The following is a 22,765-nucleotide window of genomic DNA, read 5'->3' as shown; positions in this document are numbered from 1 at the left end:
GCAAGACTTAGGCTATTTATATTTAATACTTGAAAATATATAAAACATTTTCACCAGCCAGAAATTAGGCTAACAGAACCTCACAACCGCTACAAGTCCATCCACCCATAAAACGAGGACGTCTCCAGTGAAACGACAGGAAAACAGCTAATGTGGTAAAACTTCTTTCTCCTCATGCTTGAACCTGGAAGTCTTCCGGCCCCGCTCCTCCACTCATTCGCACTGCCTTGAGTATCCTCGCGCAAAGCAAGCAAAATGACAACTGGAATAAAACAAAATCCTGATGCGATACCGGCAACTAATGTAAACCAATTAAACAAACCTGGGTATTTTACTTGCCTGTAAGAGGGATTATATGGGCAAATGTTCTTCATTTTTCATTGAACAATGGAAAATCCTCTCGTAGACTGAGAAATCCTGTTCCTGTAATTTCATGTCAACATACAAAAGCAAATGTAGAGGTTTTCGGAAATTTAGTTGAACTACCGTAAATACCGCTGCAACTTCGCAGGTGGTATCAGCAGCTACTGAAAACCTACAATTGTAAATTATGGAGGCACATCATCGTGTCCTTTAAAGGCCGACGACCATTTCACGCTTTCCACTTTTCCATCGCTTCCTCCTCTCCATAATTCTTCCATTCCCACAGTTGCCTGTTTCTTCCTTTCCCTCCCTCCTCGTCCCCTACTCCTGCTCCGCTAAGCCCAAAGCGGCTAGACCATAAACTCTAGCCTGGAAAAAAAAAAGAAAAAAAAAAGAAAAAGATCACGATATAAAATGAAACCCCAACATGATTGACAAGCGGCCTTGAGTCCGTTAGTTACAATGCCGGTGGTGTCAGTGCAGGTTTTTAGTCAGCGCGCCCTGCACTGGTATTTCTTTATATGTCCCCCTTTGAGCCTCGCTGCATGCCTGGGCCTGCCCGGACCCCTCCTTCTTCAAAGTGACCGCTATCGAGCTCTGTCGGTCGCTGCTCGCCTACATCCAGGACCCTCCGGCTCCTTCTATCGGCACGCGGCTTCAAGGCACTCAGCTCTCCACCACGGAGCCCAGACAAAAGACCAAGCCTAAACCTACCGCACATCTATCCTCTGACGCGGTCGCACCAACCGGGCCAACAAATAAAAATTGAGGCCCCCTGTCCCCCGCTCCTGTGCCTTAAACCCTTTCACCGCAGCATTTCCTAATGCAAAAAAAAAAAGGGAAATAAACGTTCCTTCCTGCCTACCTACGTTGGAATTTTTCTTTGTTTTTTTCGGGGGGAAAAAGAAGAGGGGGGAGGGGGGGACGTTGCTCAATATGATTAAAACTGTCTTTATTTTTTGGCGGTTCTTTTCGTTTTAGAGAGGATATTCGCGACTCCAACTAACTATAGGTGGCGCCACTTATTTTCCAAAATGGCGGTTATAGTGAGGGTCGGAGATGCGTGCCGGCTGTTGAGCCTGCCTAGTGTGTTGGCTTCACTGTGCGACACAAATTATTTCGGGTAATACGAGGAAGCTAGGGTGTTATGAGCGCAGTTCGCCACTTTATGCTAAAAACAAGAACGGTGTTTTGCGTAATATTTACGCAGGGATGTGTGTTTTAATTCTGGAGCGAAACCGAAACTGACCTCTATTTTAGATTTAATTTCTCGATATAGGTCTTAACTTCGGATTCTTTCATAACTCAAGATGTGTCTCACATCGTAATTAGTTAGTTTAAGAAGTTGCTCTCGGAAACTTTATTTTGTAACATACATGTTCGATCCAGGCTGATATTTGTGCGTTCTCGCTGCCTTTTCTCGCTCAGATAATTGTCATGGGAAATGATGAACTGCGAGCCTTTAATGTTTTTTTGTGTATTTAGATGAATAATTGGTTTAATATTATTCCCAGCACACGCATAAGAGAATAATTCCAATTTTTACAATATGTCCACGAAACGTATAAATAATAAATGCTGTTCTCACTCGGATTGCGTCTTTGGGTTGTTACCAGGGTTGTAATGTACCTAGGTACAAGTAAATGGAAATCAGTATCTAGGTACTTTTGTTGTACCTGGGGTACAAACCTAGGTACTTTCATTTCTCGGTATCTGTAACTGTGTCTTAGGTACATTTTCCAGTAACTTGTAACTAAGTGAAGTTACTTTTTACATATACTTTTTTATTCACTTCATCAAAATGATAGAAGCTATAAATCCTGAAATCCAGGATTTATAACTTCATCAAAATGGTAGAAGCTATAAATCCAACACACTACCATGTGCCGTGATAAATGTTGAGTTGGGTACGACCTGGGAGGCACTGACTTGATCGAACGACGTTTTAGCGAACGAAGCCCCGGCCATGATGTTTCATCGAACGACGCTTTAGCGAATGGCGGTGTTCATTTGAGCGAACGGTGGATTAGCGATGCTGTTTAATTCAAGCGACACCAATTTATCGAGTCGCTTCGGAACTACCTTTAGGGAAAAAAGCGACCTGCTTCCTTCATCTCAAACCAAAATCGACTTGATTGCGTTTTTGAAGCTCCTCTGACAACTATACAAGAGAAAAAATAACTAGAAAGATGTGCACAGATTCTGTTCATTGTATCTTGTCCTGGTGGTGGTTCTCTTCTGCCAGAAATACAATATAAAATATAATTGAAAATGAATTATAATTACAACCGTAAAGAAACGTAACATGGCGTATATAATACAGTTTCCACTCAATAAATCGGACTCAAATATGGCGGTTATCGAAACGGAGAAAGTTACGAAAAAAAAAAAAGCTTATCTTTCTTCAAGCTAGCGAAAGAAGAAAAAAAAAAAAACGAGGAAGCTTGAAGCCTTTCGCTCGATGTCGCTAAGATTAGGTGCATATGCTCTCGACTCATGCGTTTCTTCATGCGGCCGACGTATTCTGGGCCCTTCGACGTCAGCGCTGGCTCATGTAAATACGGTTTTCCTGATTTCTCGCATTGACACCAATAAAGCACTTTTATCGAACTCGTTTTTGTGTTTATCCTTAGTATAAAAAGCTTCACTTCCAATATATTCACGAATTCGGGGAAAATAAAGTAAGTTTTTTTTAAAGTAACTGTACCTGTACCTAGGTACTTTTTTAAGCCAGTACCTAGTTACGTACCTAGGTACCTTTTCGTATGAGTAACTGTAACTGTATCTTAGTACATTTTTGAAGTAACTTTTACAACCCTGGTTGTTACAACCCAAAGACGGAATCCGAGTCAGACAGCTAAAGTGTGTGTGTGTGTGTGCGTTTTATAGAAACGCGTGACGCATAGGACTTTATATTACATCCACTGTGTGACTCTTTGTCTATCTTGATAACGACGTCAGAGTTTTTCATACGCTAAAACGAAAACAAAATTATACCTTCTTGGAAAGACTATTATGGTTAAATAGCGTATTTTCGTGATCTTGGCGTTAATTGGGGGCCTACATTGCCGCGACTTGTATTAATAATATTAATACAAAGTTCAAATATTTTAATACGTAATTTTTCAAGCTCTAATATAATTTGTTGCTTATGATCTAATTTCAAACGCGCGAACAAATATGACAATCAAAAGTGTGCTAATTATCATCACTGGTGCCAATTGCAGCATTTCAATTACCAAGTAATAAAATAAAAAGTCTAAAATCAATAAAAACATTTTAGCTAATGTGAGAAATTCATGTAAAGTTACATTAATTGTGTGTGAAGTATATTTTGCTATCGAAGTCGCGACATTTCACAATCGACAAAACGTCTAAAGTCGCTGCCAATATCATTCCAAACCAAATGCCCAAAAGCAAAAAAAGAAAAAAAAAAAAGAACATATACTTTTTATTTATTGATCTTTTCATAACATTTAGTTACTTTCATTTTTACGCTCCGTCGTTTTGCCAGTATCAGCCTTTCCAGTTAGAAAGAACGTCTAGCTGCATACACGTCTGCTCACTACAGCACATTTAATTGGCGTTGGAAGCCGGTGAAACAGTAGTGAGTTTTAGTATTGCGTATTCGAGCGAACGCATGCGCCGTGTGTTTGCGTTAGCTTTGCGTGTTCCACATTGCGCGTGCGCGGAGCCCAAAATTGCGGTCTTGGATGGCGGATGGCGATGAGGCGCATGCACAACGTGGGGCACGCAACTCTAACGCAAACGCACAGCGCTTTTGTTTGCTTCTATGCGCAATACTAAAACTCTCCAGTAAGGTACAATCCCATACCGGCTGCAGCACTACGTTGGGGCAGTGAAGAGCGTTGTTTGCGTCCGGAAATGACATTCCGCGGGCCATGATCGTGAGCAGTTCCGCCGTGCCCGATGAGCAGGAGAATCGGGGGACCCTCACTAGAGCGCTTCCCGTTTCCGGCGCGGGAGGGCGAGCGTCGAGCTGGAGACGCGAATACTCACGATTTTGAAAAATCTGCTAAATTTCGCGTGACGTCACGGGGGTAAAATTTTCCAGCTAAATTTGGCGGGAAATTTTTTTACGCAAAATTTAAAGGGGAAGCTTTCCCGCTAAATTTAACGGGGAAATTGAACTGGTGTTGAGGTCACGTGATGGAAATTTCCCCGATAAATATAGGGGGAAATTTTTAATTTTCCCTTAAATTTAGCGACGACGTTTTTTTGCTAAATTTCACGTGACCTCACATTGATTCACGTGACGTCACGAGGCCAAAATTTTCCCGGTATATTTGGCTGAAAAATTTTCAAGCTAAATTTAGCTGAAAAATTATCACGGGTTGAGTGGCATCACGTGTGACGACACGTGTGTAACATTTCCAGCTAAATTTGGCGAGACATTTCTGCGGAAAATTTAGCAGAAAAGTTTTACTCTCGTGACGTCATTATGGGAAACGTCCCATAGTCCAACGCGTGGTTACGGCAACGGCGCCGCCGCTTAAAGGGGCACTGACACCCCAAAGGTCGTATTCTTTTTTATTGTCTAAAACGATGCAAATTGTAGTCATAGACACGCAAAAAAAAAAAAAAAAAACGCATCGCGAAAAAAAATTTCCCTTTGCGCGCGCGCGCCTTTTTATTTTTGGCGTTTATATTTCCCGCGCTCACCTCCTTGCTTCTTTTGATCGGTGACGTCAAAAATCAGGAAATTTAGAAGCTTTGTAGGCGACCTTTCTATAACATTTAATAACGGCAATCGTAAAACATGTTTTTTAACGCAATTGCAAACGCACTACGGCCCCTCTTTTTGAAATGCCAAAAATCAGATTTCGGTGTGATGTCGCTTCCTGAATTTGTGTTCTCCCTCGGAAACCTTGGCGGCGCTCGAGCAGAGGCTTATCGCCGAGTCGGGGAAGAAACCGTTTTTTCCGCGCGTCGGCTCCTTTCTATCCCGACTGCTCACTCCCTCCTCTCTTCGGGCCGCGGTAGCAACGGCGCTTTGCTTCACAGCGTGGTGCGGAGGTCCGATAGAAAGGCGAGACGCAGGAGACCGCAAAATTTGACTCACTGCGTTGGCGCGGATAGCGCGGGAACTTCAAATTCCCAAGTTTCTAATTTCGAGGGTAATGTCCCGGCATCATTTTCAATCGTTTCGGATAATAAAATAAATTACGATTTTGATGTGTCAGTGCCCCTTTAACCCACAAACGGGTGCCTAAGAGCTGCGCTCTAAAACAAAGTACACATGGACGCTGTCTTTGTTTTTTGTAGGAGTGTGAGTAAGCTTTTTTTCAGCTTTGTCATTTGTTGAGACCCTTATAGGGATACTTCAACGAAATTTGAAATATTCCCGTCGTGTTCAAAAATAGGCTGAATATGATCCACAATATCCGTAAATGACAATCGCACGTTTGTATTTTGGTCCTGGTGGCTGTATTTTTCGTTATAAACGGCCCACTCTGGCAAGCGCTCGGAGAAGGCCCAGCTTAGAGCACGTGACATCCAACGCAATCGTGACGTAGGTCGTCTCAAGACGAGCAAAGCTACGGCGAGCCTGACGTCGAGAGGATGGCCTACTCGTTCCAGCCACCGAAGCGGCTGCTTTTGTACGAATTTTGAGTGACGGGTTAATCTTCTATAATCTTCTAGGGGGACAATAGCGACTTCTGCGACACACAAAAGGGATTCTCGGGAAGAGGGGAGTTCCTCCTTCTCCCCTTCTCTCGTCGTGGCCGGAGACGAGACAACCTCCGTCACTAGCTGTCAAGGTTCCTAGACGAGCATTACAAATGACGCGTTAGCGACATCCACCAGGTGCTCTTTGCTAATCGTTTAATTCGTTTTAAAATTCCTTTTCGAGACTTTTTTAACAAGATATTGGTACGTTCCATGTGATGCTGCTCTTTTGAACACATATAGACCAAAAAAATGAGCGCCGAAATTTCGTTGTAGTATCCCTACCCTTAAATTCTGTGCCGTAATTGGCTGTCTCTCTTTTCTCCAGGAGAGTGAACTTAAAGACCCTTTTTAGAGCGCACGAAGTTGCGAGCAAGAACTCAAATAGGTATTTCGACCACGATTCCGGTTATCCAATACTTAGAGAAAGCTAGATTGCCTCATAGAACGTCTATTGTCGTTGGTTTTCTCGGCAATCCGGTCAATATTGCCTCGCCCGCGAAATTACTTCTGGATATTGGTAATTTGGTATATTTTGAACTTTGGTGGCCCTTGAAATATCCACCAAGGAAATCGGCACTACGGGAGCAACATGCGCTTTGGTGGGAAATCGAAAGCTAGAAACGCGTTCGAGGAAACAATGTTTTGCTGTTTATTTGGAAGTGCGTAAATTACTGTAAATGACTTATATCTCTCTAAAGCGAGTCGATTTAGTCATGTTCGTCAATGCCACAACTTTGCAACTTTAAGCACACTTTTAAATGTACTATGAAATAATTTTTAAACTTCTTCATCCTCATCAATCAGCCTTAATGCAAAAGAAAATCGAGAAATCACATGGTCGTGACGTGCTTGGGCACATGATGCGATAACACGCAAGCTTCCCCTAAGCGTTTTAAACGCACAGAGGAAAACGAGCCATTCCCAAGGGATGATAAGTGCCGTCACTGAACTCTCTCGCGACGAACGCGAATTCAAATGTTCGTTGAGGGATGTTTTGGAGCGCACAGGTCCGGGGGACGCAATGCTCGTGTCCAATGTGGGAGCTGGATTCGGGAGATGTGCTTGGGAACGGCGAATGCGTTACATCACCATAGCCTCCGAAGAAACAAAGGTAAGAAAGAGTCTGCTTCATTTTCAAATTTTGATACCGAAAATCAGGTTTTTGGCTACGGACTCACGTATACTAAATTTCGTTTGGACCATTAAACGATGTGCGATTGGTAAAATTCTAATCTAAAATATTTATCTTAGCTTAGAATGAATTTTATAGTGAATTTAAATGTAAAATCTCAACAAACAAAATCACCCCATAATAATTAGTTAGCTGATTATCGTGATAATCAGCTAACATAATTTCTTTGAATAGACCTTATGTCGTATGCCACAACAACATAAATTCTTTTTCGTGTGTAATGCGTTTTTTTTTTTTTTTTCAAAACCTGTTTGATTGGCGTTTTATTCCTTCTGGAAAAAAATTATGCACAATCGCACTGACTGATCTAGTGACGACTTTTCGCTTTAAAAATTCAGTGGCAGAGCTTCGCCTTCGGTTTCTACGCTGTACCGTACCATAGGCGCTGGAATGTTAGAATATAAATACTCTAGACGCGTTGGCGTATTTTCACCTGGGCCGAGTCAGGGTAAGCCTACCTGTTCAGATAAGGACGGTCATGGTGGTGTTATGCCTATTTTTTGTTTTCAATGAAACTTTTATATGAAGTAGCGAAACCTGTCCACACAACAGGACAGACCTTAGTTTTGCAAGATACTTCATAGTATTCGTGAAAAAAATCGCATTCGAAAGGAGGTTGAAAAAACGATTTTCCCAACTGCGCGATGACGCAAATTTGAAGGCCGGAGGAATAAAGAATACAGCTTTCTACACCGTCAACATTTTTACGTTTAATTCATGCATAGTAGTCTATCAGAATTAGTTAAAGTTAACTTATTTGAGCATATATTTCAAGCCAAATAAAATGTCAAACTTGGCTTCTGGAACAAATTTCACATAATGAGGCATTTTTCGGCGAATTTTTAAGTCGCTTTAAATCTATGTTCTAAAGCTGAAACTTTTTGTGTCGAGTGTTATATGCTTTGTGAACTTTTAAGAAATTAATTAGCGTTATGCAGTTGAAAGTGTTTTCTGCATTGCGCGCGAAAATTTCGTCAAAACGGAAAAAGGCAAAATTTTGCGATTTTTGAGCGGCAATTAAAAAAAAAAGATCATTCTTGATTTTCTTTAATTTTTACCCGATGGGCCCTTGATGACCGGTAATTACAGATCTGCAAAAACATGTTGCATTATTTTGTTTTAAAACAATAAAATAAACGTGTAACCAGGTCGTGGTCGCATCAATTACAGCTGGGGCGTTTCTGTCTTAACGACTAGTGGTACACGAGCGACGCATGTCACAGTATTCGTACTTGGTCATATTAATGCCCAGGCGTCATGAAGCACTATGATAATAGCACGTAAACTTGGTTTCATTGCTGATATGGCTGCTATTGCCAATGAAAACTGAACGTTGCGGCGCGTAAATGACCCTTATTAAGGTGTTATAATACATGGCTGGTTAGATGTTCATTGTGCTACCTTTTCAAATTAGTCATATAATATCAGTACTTGGCTCACAAATAATTTGATTCGTCGTTCTAGGCACCGTTAGGACTAAGCGGTGTTACAGGAGCTTTTGGCCCGACCGATGGAGGGTGTGGCCTGAACGGAAGGTTAAGCCGTCGGTATATTAGGGCATCTTTACGTATGGCGTAACTGGACTCCAAGCCGGAGCATAATCGAAGACGGCGGCGCCGGAGGAAAACAAGTGTTTCTTGAGGCAGACTTGCCAAAAAATAAGTAATGCCCCCCCTTCCCCCATGGCAGAAAAGGAGGCCGAAGGTTACACCCGCACGCGACGCGCAAAGGCGATCGCCTCTCTCCGACTCTTGGCGGCGATACGCGACACCGGCGGCGTCCATGCGCGGTGTAACGTAACCGGCTGGGCTCGTGGCGATGGGAAAGAAACACCCAAGTCATTCTTCGTGCGGTGGCAGAGCAGCCCCTCCCCACGGAAGAACAAACAAAGGGAACGGAAGAGGGGAGGGGGGGGGGGGGGGGGGGGCGGGGGCAAGTATTCCTGGAGAGTTTTGCCGGTGCTAGCAGACATGTCCGAAACATGTTTGATGCATGGCTCTGTAGATATGTCCGCTCCAGAGCACATTGAGGATTTTCCGCCTCTTGTCCAAAACAACAATTTGCGACAATCTAACTCATGATAAGGCGCATGCATACTTAGCCTTGTCAAAAATTATGGCACACCTCGAGGACAACGCATCAATCTACTTTCGCCTCACTTATGTTAGCGATGAAGCGGCCGCTTATTTTAAAGGCGGGTACCAATTTCACGAGTTGCAGTGCAGTGAGCTCCAGACGACGAAGTGGATCTTTTCGGCAGCAGGGCAAAGCAAGAATGCATGCGACGGGGAAAGGGGACTTGTAAAACACCAAGTCACCTTGCAAAATTTGCAGGCGCCTGCCACCGACGCCATAAAAGGTGCGAGTGGGTTTGTACGGGCACTGAAATGAAAATGAAAAAACGTCTCTTTGCTCTACGTGGATGGTGAGCTTGAGGCATTTCGAGAGCGGAAAGAACTGGAGTAGAAGGACGCCAAGAGGGCGCCTAGAATCCATTCGCTTCACATGTGGAAATATGAAAGATCAGATTAGGAGAATTTCTTGCACGTGGCACGCAGCGCGGACTTTGAGTGGAGGAAGCCTTGAGTCTGAACGTGTTCTAGTAGGTTATTTATTTCACCAAATGTGCCTGCGCCCGGATAGATTAGAGACTCCTCTCGTCAAATTTACCGGAGACCGACCCCCAGGCGTACACCATAGTTTTCAAATTCCTATGTCCTTCAATATAAACAAGACCCCGCGGGACAAACGGTTCAAAAGCTTCCCTGCAGCTGGTTTGACATATCGCGCTTCCAACCACGCTCTTTTCGTCTCGTACGAAATGCGACCTGTGTGAACACGAAGTCTGCTCAGGACTTGGAGCCGTGAGATTCGATCTACGAAAAAGCGGATCGAGCCGGCGAAAAGCGAGGTGGATGGCCAGGTCTGTGCTGGGGAAGCCTTCGACAGAAGTGTGTGTGTGTGTGTTTGTATGTGTGCGTGTGTGTGTGTGTGCGCGTGCGTGCGTGCGTGGGTGCGTGTGTGTCTGTGTGTTTGTGTGCGTGTGTGTGAGAGAGTATTTGGTAGGCTTCATCGAGCTGCCCACTACCACACCGTGGAATCCACCGGTACCACCCCCTTCGGACAATGCAAGGGAAGAGGCCGTCACTCCCGGACAATGACAGATTAGACACTCCCTCCACCCGCTAGCTCCTCAGTATTGCAATCTGGTTGGTAGTAATTCAGGATTTTAGGAGTTCAGCTTTCAATTGTCTAGTAAATGTTTTCCTTCTGTGTATTTGCTAGGTAAATTTGTATTTTTCCACCCGCGCACCGGCTGGGTAAAGTGCTAATACTATTTATTGCCACGTTTCGAGACTTGTGAACCCCATTATATTATTTATCTTTCTAAATAAATGATCGCTTTAATTAAACTCCCGTTGTTTAAAAACTTGTGTTACGTCCTCTTCATTGGGAAGGCCTCACCGTGTTGTAGGCCGGCGGTGTCGCCAGCAGATCTTTCTTCCTTTTCTGTTTATAGTGGACCAGGAACTTGTGCGCGTGTGACGGCTTACGGCACTTAATGGCGGCGCTGGCTGATTCTCACAAAGAACGTTCAAATTACGAATAAACACCTGCAGGTTTTTGCACTCTATGACTTTCTCGGAATTTTCTAAAAAAATATTTCCCCAGATCAATAACCTTCTTGCCCCCCTCAAGCCAGTCACAGATCATGACTTTTCTGATTGCGGATGAGACGTCGCAGGAGATCCTGTTGGACCGACTTGAGTAGCGCCCGAGCGCACACTTGGCTGTTGCCTCCGACATTGAACCGCTTACGCTACCTATATCTACCCTAACTCAACCTTGATTTCCACTCATTCGCCATTGTTTTCAAAGACATACTGTTTTCGTTCCGCCCTAGCCATGCGCGCCATCGGTCGGGGCAGAAGTTTCCGCAATGTCGCTCGTTTAAATGATATAGAGAAATGACTTAAACAAATTTGACAGCAAGCTTTCGAGCGGTGCCTATAAACACGAATCAAATTATTTTGTCAGTCAGGTACTAATATTAAAGTACTAACTTTAAATGGTAGCACAATGAACATCTAACCAGCCAAGTATTATAACACCTTAATAGGATCGTATACGCGCCGCAACGTTCGGTTTTCATTGGCAATAGCAGCCATATCAGCAATGAAACCAAGTTTACGTGCTATTATTATAGTGCTTCATGACGCCTGGCCATTAATATGACCAAGTACGAATACTGTGGCATACGTCGAGCTCGTGTACCACTAGTCGTTAAGACTAGTGGTACTCGTTAATATATGCTCAAATAAGTTAACCTTAACTAATTCTGATCGAAAAGTATGCTTGAATTAAACGTAAAAATATTGACGGTGTAGAAAGCTGTATTCTTTATTCCTCCGGCCTGCAAAGTTGCGTCATCGCGCAGTTGGGAAAATCGTTTTTCAACCTCCTTTCGAATGCAATTTTTTTCACGAATACTAGAAGTATCTTGCAAAACTAAGGTCTGTCCCGTTGTGTGGACAGGTTTCGCTACTTCATATAAAAATTTTATTGAAAACAAAAAATAGGCATGAGACCACCATGACCGTCCTTATCTGAGCACACCCGCCTGCAATAACAGAGTTAGCGCACCAGCAATTAAGTGACGTCAGGGAAAAAAGAAACATACACACTTGTTTTCCTAACCACATACCCTCGCACAGAGCTGTTGCTAAAAAAATGCAGTCACGAACCAGAGAAAACAATTAAACGCGTCTAACGGTTGAAGACTTGCGGGTAGAACCTAAAATAAATCACACGTGGCAAAAAAAAAAAAAAGAAAAAAAAAAGTTTTTTTTAGAAGTTTTTGGCGCAAAACAGCGTGGACTTTTGAGGGTAAAAATATGTTTCAAGTACAGTCTGTCTATGAAACGAGCAGATGGAATATGTAGTAAAAGCAACAAAGGCATTATCAACAGGAGCCGCGACGTCCGAACGTCCAGAGTAGACAAAGAAACAAAATTGAGCTCAAGCGCAAAACTTTCTAACTTGGCAAAAAAATCTTGACTATGGATTCTGGGCGACGACTGGAGGCGGGCACTGATGTACGGCCATTTTTGAATATCGACGGATGTGGCGTTAACTCCAGCCTTTCTTCCGGACACTGGTATGCAGCTGGAAGTAGTATTCCTGGCATTTTTCCCCCGTGATTATGTCATAAATGTACTTATATACGTTGCCCCAAAATGCACTGCAACGCACGTTTTCATTGTAATTACGTTAGTCTGCCATGCGGCATACATGCAGACGTAAAAATGCATTATTGTTTCCGAAATTAAGTCCAGAGAGGAGCGGTGGGTAGGCCATGTGTCCAACGTTGAAATTCTGGCACCCGGTTAAGATGACGGTCTACCCTACCCTGCTAAGCCCGCAATCTGACGGAGGCTTATTGCGGAGGAGGCGCCGTGTAACCGAGCTTTCGGTTGCACGTCAAAAGATCCCCAGGTGGTCCAAATTAATCCTCAGTCCTCCGCTGGGGCGTGCCAGAGTCCCGTCGTTGGTTTCGCACGTAGAACCGCCAAATTTGACTTTTTACCCTGCTAAAATGACGCCGACGGGTCGCTTCAAAGCCCGGGAACGTCCGCAAGTGGTGCTCGAGAATCAAGATCCTCCTTCCGGGCTGGGGCAGGACAGAAGGTACAGCAGGTGGCCGTTTTGATTTGACCCCACCTTGCGTGGGCAGCCCGCGTGATCGCCTTATTCGCACGAACTCTTCGCAGTTAAACCTCTTCTAGGCAGTTAAGACCGCCAGGGAGGTTGAAAAAACACGGAGGAATAAGATCTCATGTGGTTCGCCGCATATCTTCGGAATGACCAAACTGTTCGTGGTAGGCGACTAAAGAATAGTAAGCGGGTATACTACGATTTGAGAATAACAGACAGCGTATTCCGCGTCACGAGCAGGAACACTAGAGTGGCGAATCTAGCAGACTCAGACTGGGCAGGGTCACTCAGCCACAAACCGATGAAAGACCATCGACACATTGAAGAGGCGATAAACACGACGTAGGGCGCAGACAGCCTGCATCAAGTCGGTGTAAAAAATTATTCGGAAGGCAAAGAGCGTATGATGCAAAAATCACTTTTTTCTGTTGTTTATCTGTCTCTTTTGAACAGCAATTTAAAATTTTCGTCTGGAAATAATTATTTAGTTATCAGGGGAGAAGATTTTAACGTGAATGTGCAAAACAATACCAGTCTATCTTCGCAATTGAATAATACCCTCGCTTCCTATGGCTTTCAAAACCTAATCATGTCATCCACAAGAGACACAGAATGTTCATCAAGTGTCATCGACCCCTTCATTACAAATATGAGCACCAAGATTAATGAAGCGTGCACTATTTGTTGTGCCATTAGTGATCATATTTCGACTTTTATTTCCTTTCATTGCTGAGACCCAATAACTAAGGTCTAAAGATAGCCTTGTTCTTACCAGTATATATCAGATCAAAACCTATTGGATTTTAGAAATGAAACTTCATCTATATTGGCCGTCGATACTGTCATGGCTTAACGTCAACGATGCGCACGAAAACGTTCTTGATAAATTAAAAACTGTCTATAATAGATGTTTCCTATATAAGACAATTACCTCATAAAAAAGTCATAAGCCTTGGATTACACCTCTTCACATCAAAATGACAAGGCACAAAACTTGGTTGTGCAGAGATTATATCACTACGAAAGACCTAAATAAATGATGTGTCTTCAAGAAATATCGCAATACCTTAACAGCAGATATAAGGAGGGCAAAGCGTGAATACTATAATAAACTGTTCGGTGAGCCTTCAAGGAAACGTCCAGATTACGTTTGGAAATCAGTAAATGAAATCTTACAGCGCGGTATACACGAACTCAACTCTGTTACGTCACGGCGCGGTGGTGGCGCGTCGGGCGCACTTCCGGTCTAGGGCTGTGGGCGGATGTCCCCATTTGAGACGTGTATTTGTGCGTTGTTTTGAAAGGAACCAGAAAAAAACCTGCATTCTCGTCAAAACGCCACTATTGGGGCTGTACCAAAAAAGTTGAGAAAGGTTTGAAGGTCAGTTTTCATATGCTCGGTTCGTCCGAAAATCTGGATATGTGCCGGGAAAAGGGAAAACCAGACGCCGTGGGACCACTATTGCTTGTGCGGGAAGCACTTAGGGTTGAATTCACAGATACTTATGTAATCAGATTTATTTGCTTTGTTTTAACATGAACGCACGAAAACCGTCAAGTTGTACGGACCACCTGCAGACTACGTTTAGTGCGTCTTCAAGTTCAGACGGCCGCCTCATATTTCGAACTGTCGTCTGCTCTTTTAGACGAAACTGGCCCGTATATTAAATGTTGGCCCGGCACTTGCGATAACAAGTATGTGCAGGCCTCAAAAGACTTAATTTTAAGGTTGGTAAGCAGGCTCGATGTAAGCAGGAGATGCAAAGAGATGTTAATCATTGTTTCCAGTGGCCATCATGCGCACCGACTTGTTTTGTCTGATTCAGTTGGTCCGTCCGATTCTGGTAGCGATTTTCAGTATCGACGTCGACCATCTCAGCTACGGTTCATGCTTTTGCAGCCCGAGTGGCGTCGCGACTGAAATTTGCGAGCGAAATCTCATCATGCGAACCGGGCTTTAGCGTCCATTCTGCAGCGTCCACGCGGAATGAATCACCGCATGTCACATTATTCACGCGAAGATTTGCGGTGTAACGAGCCTCGGTAATTTCGCTGAGGCCGCTGAAGTAGTCAGACATTTCCAGGAAGACGTAGAATCAAAAATTCGAACGCGAAAAAGGGCAGGGGGACTTACACCGACGCCGACAACATCGCATTTCAATGGTTTGTTTATGCACGAAAGCGAGCTTTTTGCCCACACTCCATCGCGCATGCGCGGCGCCGGTGGCGTCCGCTAGGGGCGCTCCGGTTTGTTTGTAAGCATGAGTTGGTGTATGTCACAAAGTTAAATAGGAGAACTTAGCATAGATGGCAGATTGGTGTCCGTGACCACGCTGGCTGAATGTTTTAATTCCCATTTCGTAAATCTTGCGTTGAGCTCATACACCGAAACAGCTGTTGACGGCATTTTACGAAAAATCAGTGAATCTATCTTTCTTGATCTTACTACTTATAATGAAGTGTTTAAAACATTTATGGGCTTTAAAAATAGTAAAACATGGGATATTGATGACCTCAAATTAAACCCATTAAATATATTCTTCACATTATTGCGCCACATCTTGTACACATCATCAATTTGTGCTTCTCATGTGGAGATTTCCCTAGGAAGATGAAACGTGCAAATGTTTCATTGCTGTATAAGGGTGGGGAAAAGAATTATTTGGGTAATTTTAGACCTATATCGGTCCTGCCTATTTTTCCTAAAGGGCTCGAAAAGATTACTTTTGTCGTTCAGATAGTTTTGTTTTTGTCAAACAATCAGTACTTTCTGAGTCTCAGTTCAGTTTTAGAAAGGAAAAGTCACGAAATCTGCACTCCTCTTGCAAAAGGAAATTATTCTTCATTACACTGAAAACAAACTTTTGACGTTAGGCATATTTATAGATGTTAGAAAAGCTTTTCATTGTATTAATCCCAAAAAAACCTGTTGACAAATTATACGAGTATGGCATTCGTAGTTCTTCACTTTCACTTTTTGATCATATCTAGAAGATCGTATGCAGTGTGTGTGCATTGATGGACATTTATCATATTTTATGGCGATCAGATATGGTGCCCCACAAGGTAGCCATATTGGGGCCCTTACTCTTTAATATTTATATAAATATTATTATGAATACTGGCGAGGACACTCATTTCATAATGTATGCCGACGACACCAGTCTGTTCCTCTCTGACGCGGATGTGGATAACTTAATAATCAAAGGAAATGTCATGCTCTCCAGATTTGCATTGTGGTCAAGCTCAAAGGGGCTTATATATATGAAACAGAAACTAGAGCAATTTTTTTTTAGATTAATCGATAAACATGCAGCTCTAATCAAAACTCTCTAGTTTCCTTCTAAGCCAGTTGGTCTAGTGAAAAGTCATAAAACACTGGGTGTTTAATTTTCAGAAAACTTGTCTTGGGATGAACATACAAATCATATTACTAGTAAATTATGCAAAATCGTCGGTATTATTGCTCTACGTAGTTTTATTATCCCAGAAATTATAAAATTACGAATGTATCATGAATTATTGAAATCCTAAATAACATATTGTTATTTTGTATGAATGCGACGACAGAATCAAATCTATATAAAATACTATTGCTTCAAAAGTGAGTGTTAGGTTTTTTTTTTGTAAATGTTCATTATTTATTCCACAAAGAATCTTTACTTGAAAATTACAAAATTATGAATATATATATATATATATCGATTGTATTCATACCTTCTGACTAGGTCATTTTGTTTTGCATTACCAGAAGGGATTGTTTTTTTTTTAGGCATACATCAAATTTAAACAGAAATATAGCCACCATCCGGACCTACTGCTCGGAGGAATGGAGGGTCTATCGTTATCGTACAAATTACGGCTTACAGTCCCTTCATTATATCCTACCCACATACCTCGATAATTATTTTATAGGTAATCTTAACATTTATAGTTTATATCGTAAATCACTCTATCTACATTTTGTATAATATGTATTTAGTTATGTTAAACTATCCCCTAACGCGTCTTTTTTGCATATTTGATATCCTGACTGTTTTTTCCTGCATCTCTGTCCCCATCTGCCAAGCTCTCGTGGCCCGCACCTAGTCAAGCCAAGAAAGATTACCTTTTTCGTCCGTGACTCCGGTGTCTGTACTTTCAGATAAGAATAAATTGTTTGATTTGATTTGATTTCATAAAAATAGGAGGCAAAAGTGTGTTCACTTCAGGTCGCCACCAACGGGCCGCCAACTCTGCCAGCAGCGAAAGCAGAGGGGTGTCGAGAAGCAGTGGCGTAAGCAGGAATATTTTCTTTTTTCTTCGGGGGGGGGGGGGGGGGGGGGGGGCGCTGAGGTTACTTGGATGTCCCTGACTAGGGATGCGGAGAAAAGAACGGGGGCTCAAAATGCATGTCCATATTATAGGTTTGGCTGGATTTCGGGGAGGGGGAGGGAGGCTAAAGCTCCATAAACATCCCCCTAGCTACGCCACTGTTCGAGCACGTTTGATTTACATTCAAGATGGACGAGGAAACGAGACCTGAATGGAGCCGTGATTCAGTTAGTCCAGCAACCACATAAGCTACCAGGTATGCGTCCTCGAACTCGCTGTGACATCAGCACGTGCGTCACTAATTAATGTACACATCTGAAAAATAACAGAAACGAGACTAAAAAAAAGCAAGCGAGCGGAGCAGAGCGGAGCAGAGCGGAGCAGAGCGGAGCAGAGCGGAGCAGAGCGTCAAGTATACCGATTTCACTAAGGTCAAGTCCGCTCGCTCGCTTTTTTTTTCTGATTTTTTTTTCTATAATATATACATTAGACACGCACATGCTGATTTCACAGCGAGTCGTCATTTCGTAAATTTCTTGGTATAAATGCCGAGGGTTGATTCCCCGCCTCTTCGAAAGGACTATCGATTGTGTCAACCTTTGTACAATTTTTCAAATGCTTATCTCCCGCACACATGGTTTTCGCAAGGCAAAAATTCGTCTTTCTGCCTCGAAGGTTGTCAGCTAGTAACCTGAATTTTTTTAGAACTTTTTATAACAGAAACTTAAACAATGAACGGTGGGTACATTTTTGGGAAGCAAGTATATTCCTCCGAGCATGAAAAAGGTCCACGAAAAGTTCACCAAGCAACGCAACTTCTTCCAAGCTCATAATATAATTTATGTTAACAGCCACGATAATTGTTGAATTTAACTGCATGGCATTTTTAGAAAAAATGCTGAATTATAATTAGTTTAGGAACCTGTTCATTAAAAAGTAAAGAAGTATTTCAGTCTAAGCTATAAATTATTGATACCTTGGCTCGTTTCCGAATTAGTACCTAGGGTAAAATATTTTTTTTTAATACTCTAGATTTTTCTTTGCCGAAAATGTGTTAAAAATTAAAGAGTATTACTATTTTGGCTTTGTAGTTGTGGTTGACGCCGAAGAGAAAAGCAGACCTATCGTGAATCACTTTTTGTAACAGTAGCTACATTATTTCTGCACTTCTGCAGTGCTGAGATAGTTAAAGAAACTAGTCTGGAATATAAATCTTGCAGCCCAACCTGTTCCTAACAGGCTGTACTCGACTTCTGAAAGTTTTGAGGTTGAAACCAACGAAGTTATTCTAAAAAGGACAAGTGGAAACCTGCGTAGTCGCCTTGTTTTTCACAAGAAATAGGTAAGATGTCTTTCATTGCTTCCTGTACGAGATTTAGAGGATTTCTTTCTTTTTATCTTATGGTCCCTTTTTTTGTAAAATATTTGTGAGGGGACTTTGTCAAGGAGTTAGCTGGGATGGGAACATGGATTCTGGTGCTCATCAAGTTAGATGAGGACAAGGAAATATACCCCCAACCACAAACACTATATATTTATTAGAACATAAAGTTATATTCAAGCTCATTAAAATCTTGTATGATTTCTTTCCTTTGTTAAGACGGTGTAACAATCCTTCCTTATGGACACCAAAAGGTTGTCTAATCCATTCTAAAATATTTGCAAACCTGGTTCCTATCATCAATGCATCGTGAATCTAGCGCAGTGCCGTCGCGAACCCTTGGATAAGCTTGAGTGCTCTGCGGTTAGCTTCATAACGATGCTACCGCATTCCAAGGGGATCGGGAGCCTGAAGCAAGTGCAAGAATCCATCAAAATAGTGAAATCTACTTACAATGATCACTTCCCCGAGGAGCTGTGCAATCTACTGGATGATTTATTGTATATGCTGGAATATCACTATGGTTCCACGGTCTTTACCATGGAAGATTCCTACTACGAGTACTTAAGACAGTCTCGTCGATTATGTCGCGGAAAGAGCACGTTATATGATGGGACGCTGTGTGATCACTACGGTAAAACATAAGCTGAACTACTTAGATAGCTTGATTCCCAATCATTAGACCAAAATGTACCCCCTGCGGTGGTTTTCCTCGTGAATTAAACGCATGTCTCAAAAGGTTTCTAAATATTTAATTTTATTTTTAAGTGTTGCTAAATGCCTTATGTTGTGATGTTTGTAAATAGTTGCTTTGTTAATATGCAGTCCTATGTTATTAAGCGTGAACCAAACTTTTTATTGACCCTGTTTCGGGACTTTTTATTTATGTTGTTACATGTTGCATACCAGACAAGTTTCTCAACATGTTTGTAAATATTTAATTAATTTTGAAGTTATTGTTGCTAAATGTCTTATCTTCTGATGTTTGTATATGATTGATTTGATAATATGCAGTTTTATGTTATCAATCTTGAACGCAACTTTTTTCTTGACCCTGTTTGGCGACTCTTTATATCTATTCTTGTGTGTTGTACAACAAAACATTTAACGCTTTGCGAGTCTTTCAAATTGGATTTGAAATTGACACGCATGTCTTTGAAGGTTTGCTTAGACATATTTTGGTTTATAAGAGTGTAGAAAATATCTGAAATAAAATATCGAAGCTTCATTTTTGACACTATATGAGTAACGTATGGATGCATCCTTTCCCCGTACGTGAAATTTTCTGAATATATCACCTCCACACTTATCATTCTAGTCATCTAAGAAAAAAACTGCCCTGGGCGGAAACTCGAACTTTATATCAAGGGATAGTGGCAGTCTCAATCGTACACACACAAACAACTCCATTTTTGTACTTTGGAGTCAGCTAAGAAAAACTATCCATGGGACGGATACTTGAACTTTGTTTTATCAACGGATGGCGTCAAGCACAATATTTGACATATACCCCAAGCTTATCCTTTTTAGTCAACCACGAAAACACATCCCTGGGCGGATATTTGAACGTTTTACCTGCAGATGGCGATGCACATAAACGCAGGGCACTTCCGTGCTAAGGGATCATTAGATGACACCCAAATTTAGTGGGTCGAGGCTTTTACCATCAGATGTCACCAAATATGTTGAGAACCATTTTAATATTTTAACACTGGGCCTCTACAAAGTTTTACGCTCTGGGCCCGAAATTTTATCAGGGCCACCTCAGAGCTTTATGCGCTGGGTCCAGCCTCCAAAATATGGCAGTGCCACTTCAAACCTTTACCCTGGGTCACAACTTAGCACAATCTGTGAGCCTTAAAGTTTTACCGTCAGCCTACCCCCCAAATTTAGATGGACCGACCTAGCCATGTGTGCTAAGGGCCGGTCACATGACGCCCAAATTTAGCTGGTCTAAGCTTTTGCTACCAGATGTCAACAAATCGGAACACTTCAAAGTTCAAACACTAGATAGCGCCTATCCCAAACTTCATTGGGTCCAGCACGGTTTTTGGCTTCAACATTTGCGCTGAGCTTTAATATTTAGTGTTGGGGAGCGAGTGACGCTGCACACGGTGCAACTGTACTGCGGCTCCAGCGGCTGACGAAGCATTTTTGTTTTCCTTATTTACTTTCCACGGCCGATTTATCAAGATTATCCGAGCCGATAAAAGCAATCGGCAGCGTCGAATAAACGTTCAGTCTGTTGGCAAACCAGACACGCTGCCCATGGCTCCTTTCTTCAGAGTTTACTTCAATGGCGACGAGAAGACCAAACCCAGCGCCTGAAACCGGTCAACTCACCCCGCACCACACGCACCATGGCCTTAGCCGTTCCTCAGTTAAACTAAAGTACAGATAAGTGGACCACCTATATGACGCGCTTGGAAGCGTTCTTCGATGGAAATGCGGTGACCGACGTGGCGAAGAAACGAGCGTTGCTAGTGTCAGCACTGAGCACTAAGACAATTGAAGTTTTGGAAGCATGCAGTTCATCGACAGCGGTCAATAAGCTCACGTATGCCGAAGTCGTGGAGCAGTTGGGTATTTCCTACGCACCAAAACTGAACGAAATCACCGAGAGCTTGAAGTTTTTCAAAAAGGATCAGAATCCGGATGGGTCAGTACAGGAATATTGCGTTAGGCTTCGCCGCCTAGCAGAAACCGGCAACTTCGGCGACACTTGCGAATGTCTACTCCGTGATCGCATTGTCTGCAGCATCACAAACCGAGGCGTCAGGAAACTGTTGCTCACTAAAAGAGACTTAACCCTACAAGCGGCCGAAGACATCGCGCTCGCTACGGAAGCCGCGACTGTAAACATCGAGGCCATGGAGCCGACGCCGGAGTCCGATGTCATTGAAGGCGACGCCGGAGTCCGATGTCCCACATGGCCGAGCGCCACTTATTCGAAGCTCCCGCAAGAACACTACTTTCGTATGCTCACGCTGTGGGAACTCGTCGCACGACGCGTGTAATCACTGTGGGCGGATTGGGCATATTGCCCGATGCTGTCGAGACCGGATAACTCGCAAGAAACAGGGGCGCGACCTTCAGAAAAACCATGAAGCTGGGATGAACGTTATCGAAGGAAGCGATAGCTTATCAGCCGAGGAAGGATGTTTGTTTACGCTCCAAGGCTCCCACGCCAGGTCAGACACTTTGGTTGGTTTAGTGGAACCGGTAATACGGAAGTTTGTTTTGGCGGAAGTCTGTTTGGGTTTGGAACACAAGATGTTGGTAGACACAGGATCTCCCGTGAGCGCAGTACCACAAGACACCTATCACAAGTACCGAAACTCGTGGCCGAAGCTTCAGAAGATATCGTTGCGGTTGTCGTGGTTCCTTGGAACATTGCCCGTGTTGGGAGAGTTGAACATGCGCGTGAAGTACCAAGACAAGATTACAGAGGGCAGTCTTTTTGTTCATGGCTGCACGGGCCCTGCTTTGTGTGGCCGGGACCTGATTAGAGACATGAACGCTCGCGGAGTTCCTGTCTTCAGTCTTTCAGCCGTCAGAACCCAGGCTCCAGCCGCAGGTACTGCCACACCAACAGACGATCAGAACCTACAACAGCTACTCGGAGGAGTTCGGTGATTTGTTCAAGCCCGGACTTGGGACAGTGCACGGCCCACCGGTGAGTCTGATCGCACGCAAAGACGCTCAACCCAAGTTCGCTAGAGCAAGGCCAGTACCCTACGCGCTACTCGATAACGTATCCAGCGAGTTGGATCGATTAGTGGCCGAGGGTGTGTTGTTTGCGGTGCACCACTCTGCTTGGGCTGCCCCGATAGTGCTGGTGGCTAAGAAGGGTGGTGATATCAGAATCTGTGGGAATTTTAAGCTCACAGTAAATTCAGCATGCCATACTGAATAGTACCCGTGACCCGTTATTGAGGACATATTTGCGTCTTTTTGTGGTGGTGAGGTCTACAGCACGTTGGATCTGAAAAACGCGTATCATCAGCTTTGCCTTGACGAAGACTCAAGACATTTGGCAGTGATTAACACGCACAAAGGCTTGTTTTGTTACCATAGATTACCGTTCGGAAATGCATCCGCACCGG

The sequence above is a fragment of the Ixodes scapularis genome, unplaced genomic scaffold (assembly GCF_016920785.2).
Source record: "Ixodes scapularis isolate PalLabHiFi unplaced genomic scaffold, ASM1692078v2 PGA_scaffold2__306_contigs__length_199485367, whole genome shotgun sequence".
Classification (NCBI taxonomy): domain Eukaryota; kingdom Metazoa; phylum Arthropoda; class Arachnida; order Ixodida; family Ixodidae; genus Ixodes; species Ixodes scapularis.
Note: the sequence above shows the minus strand (reverse complement) of the source record.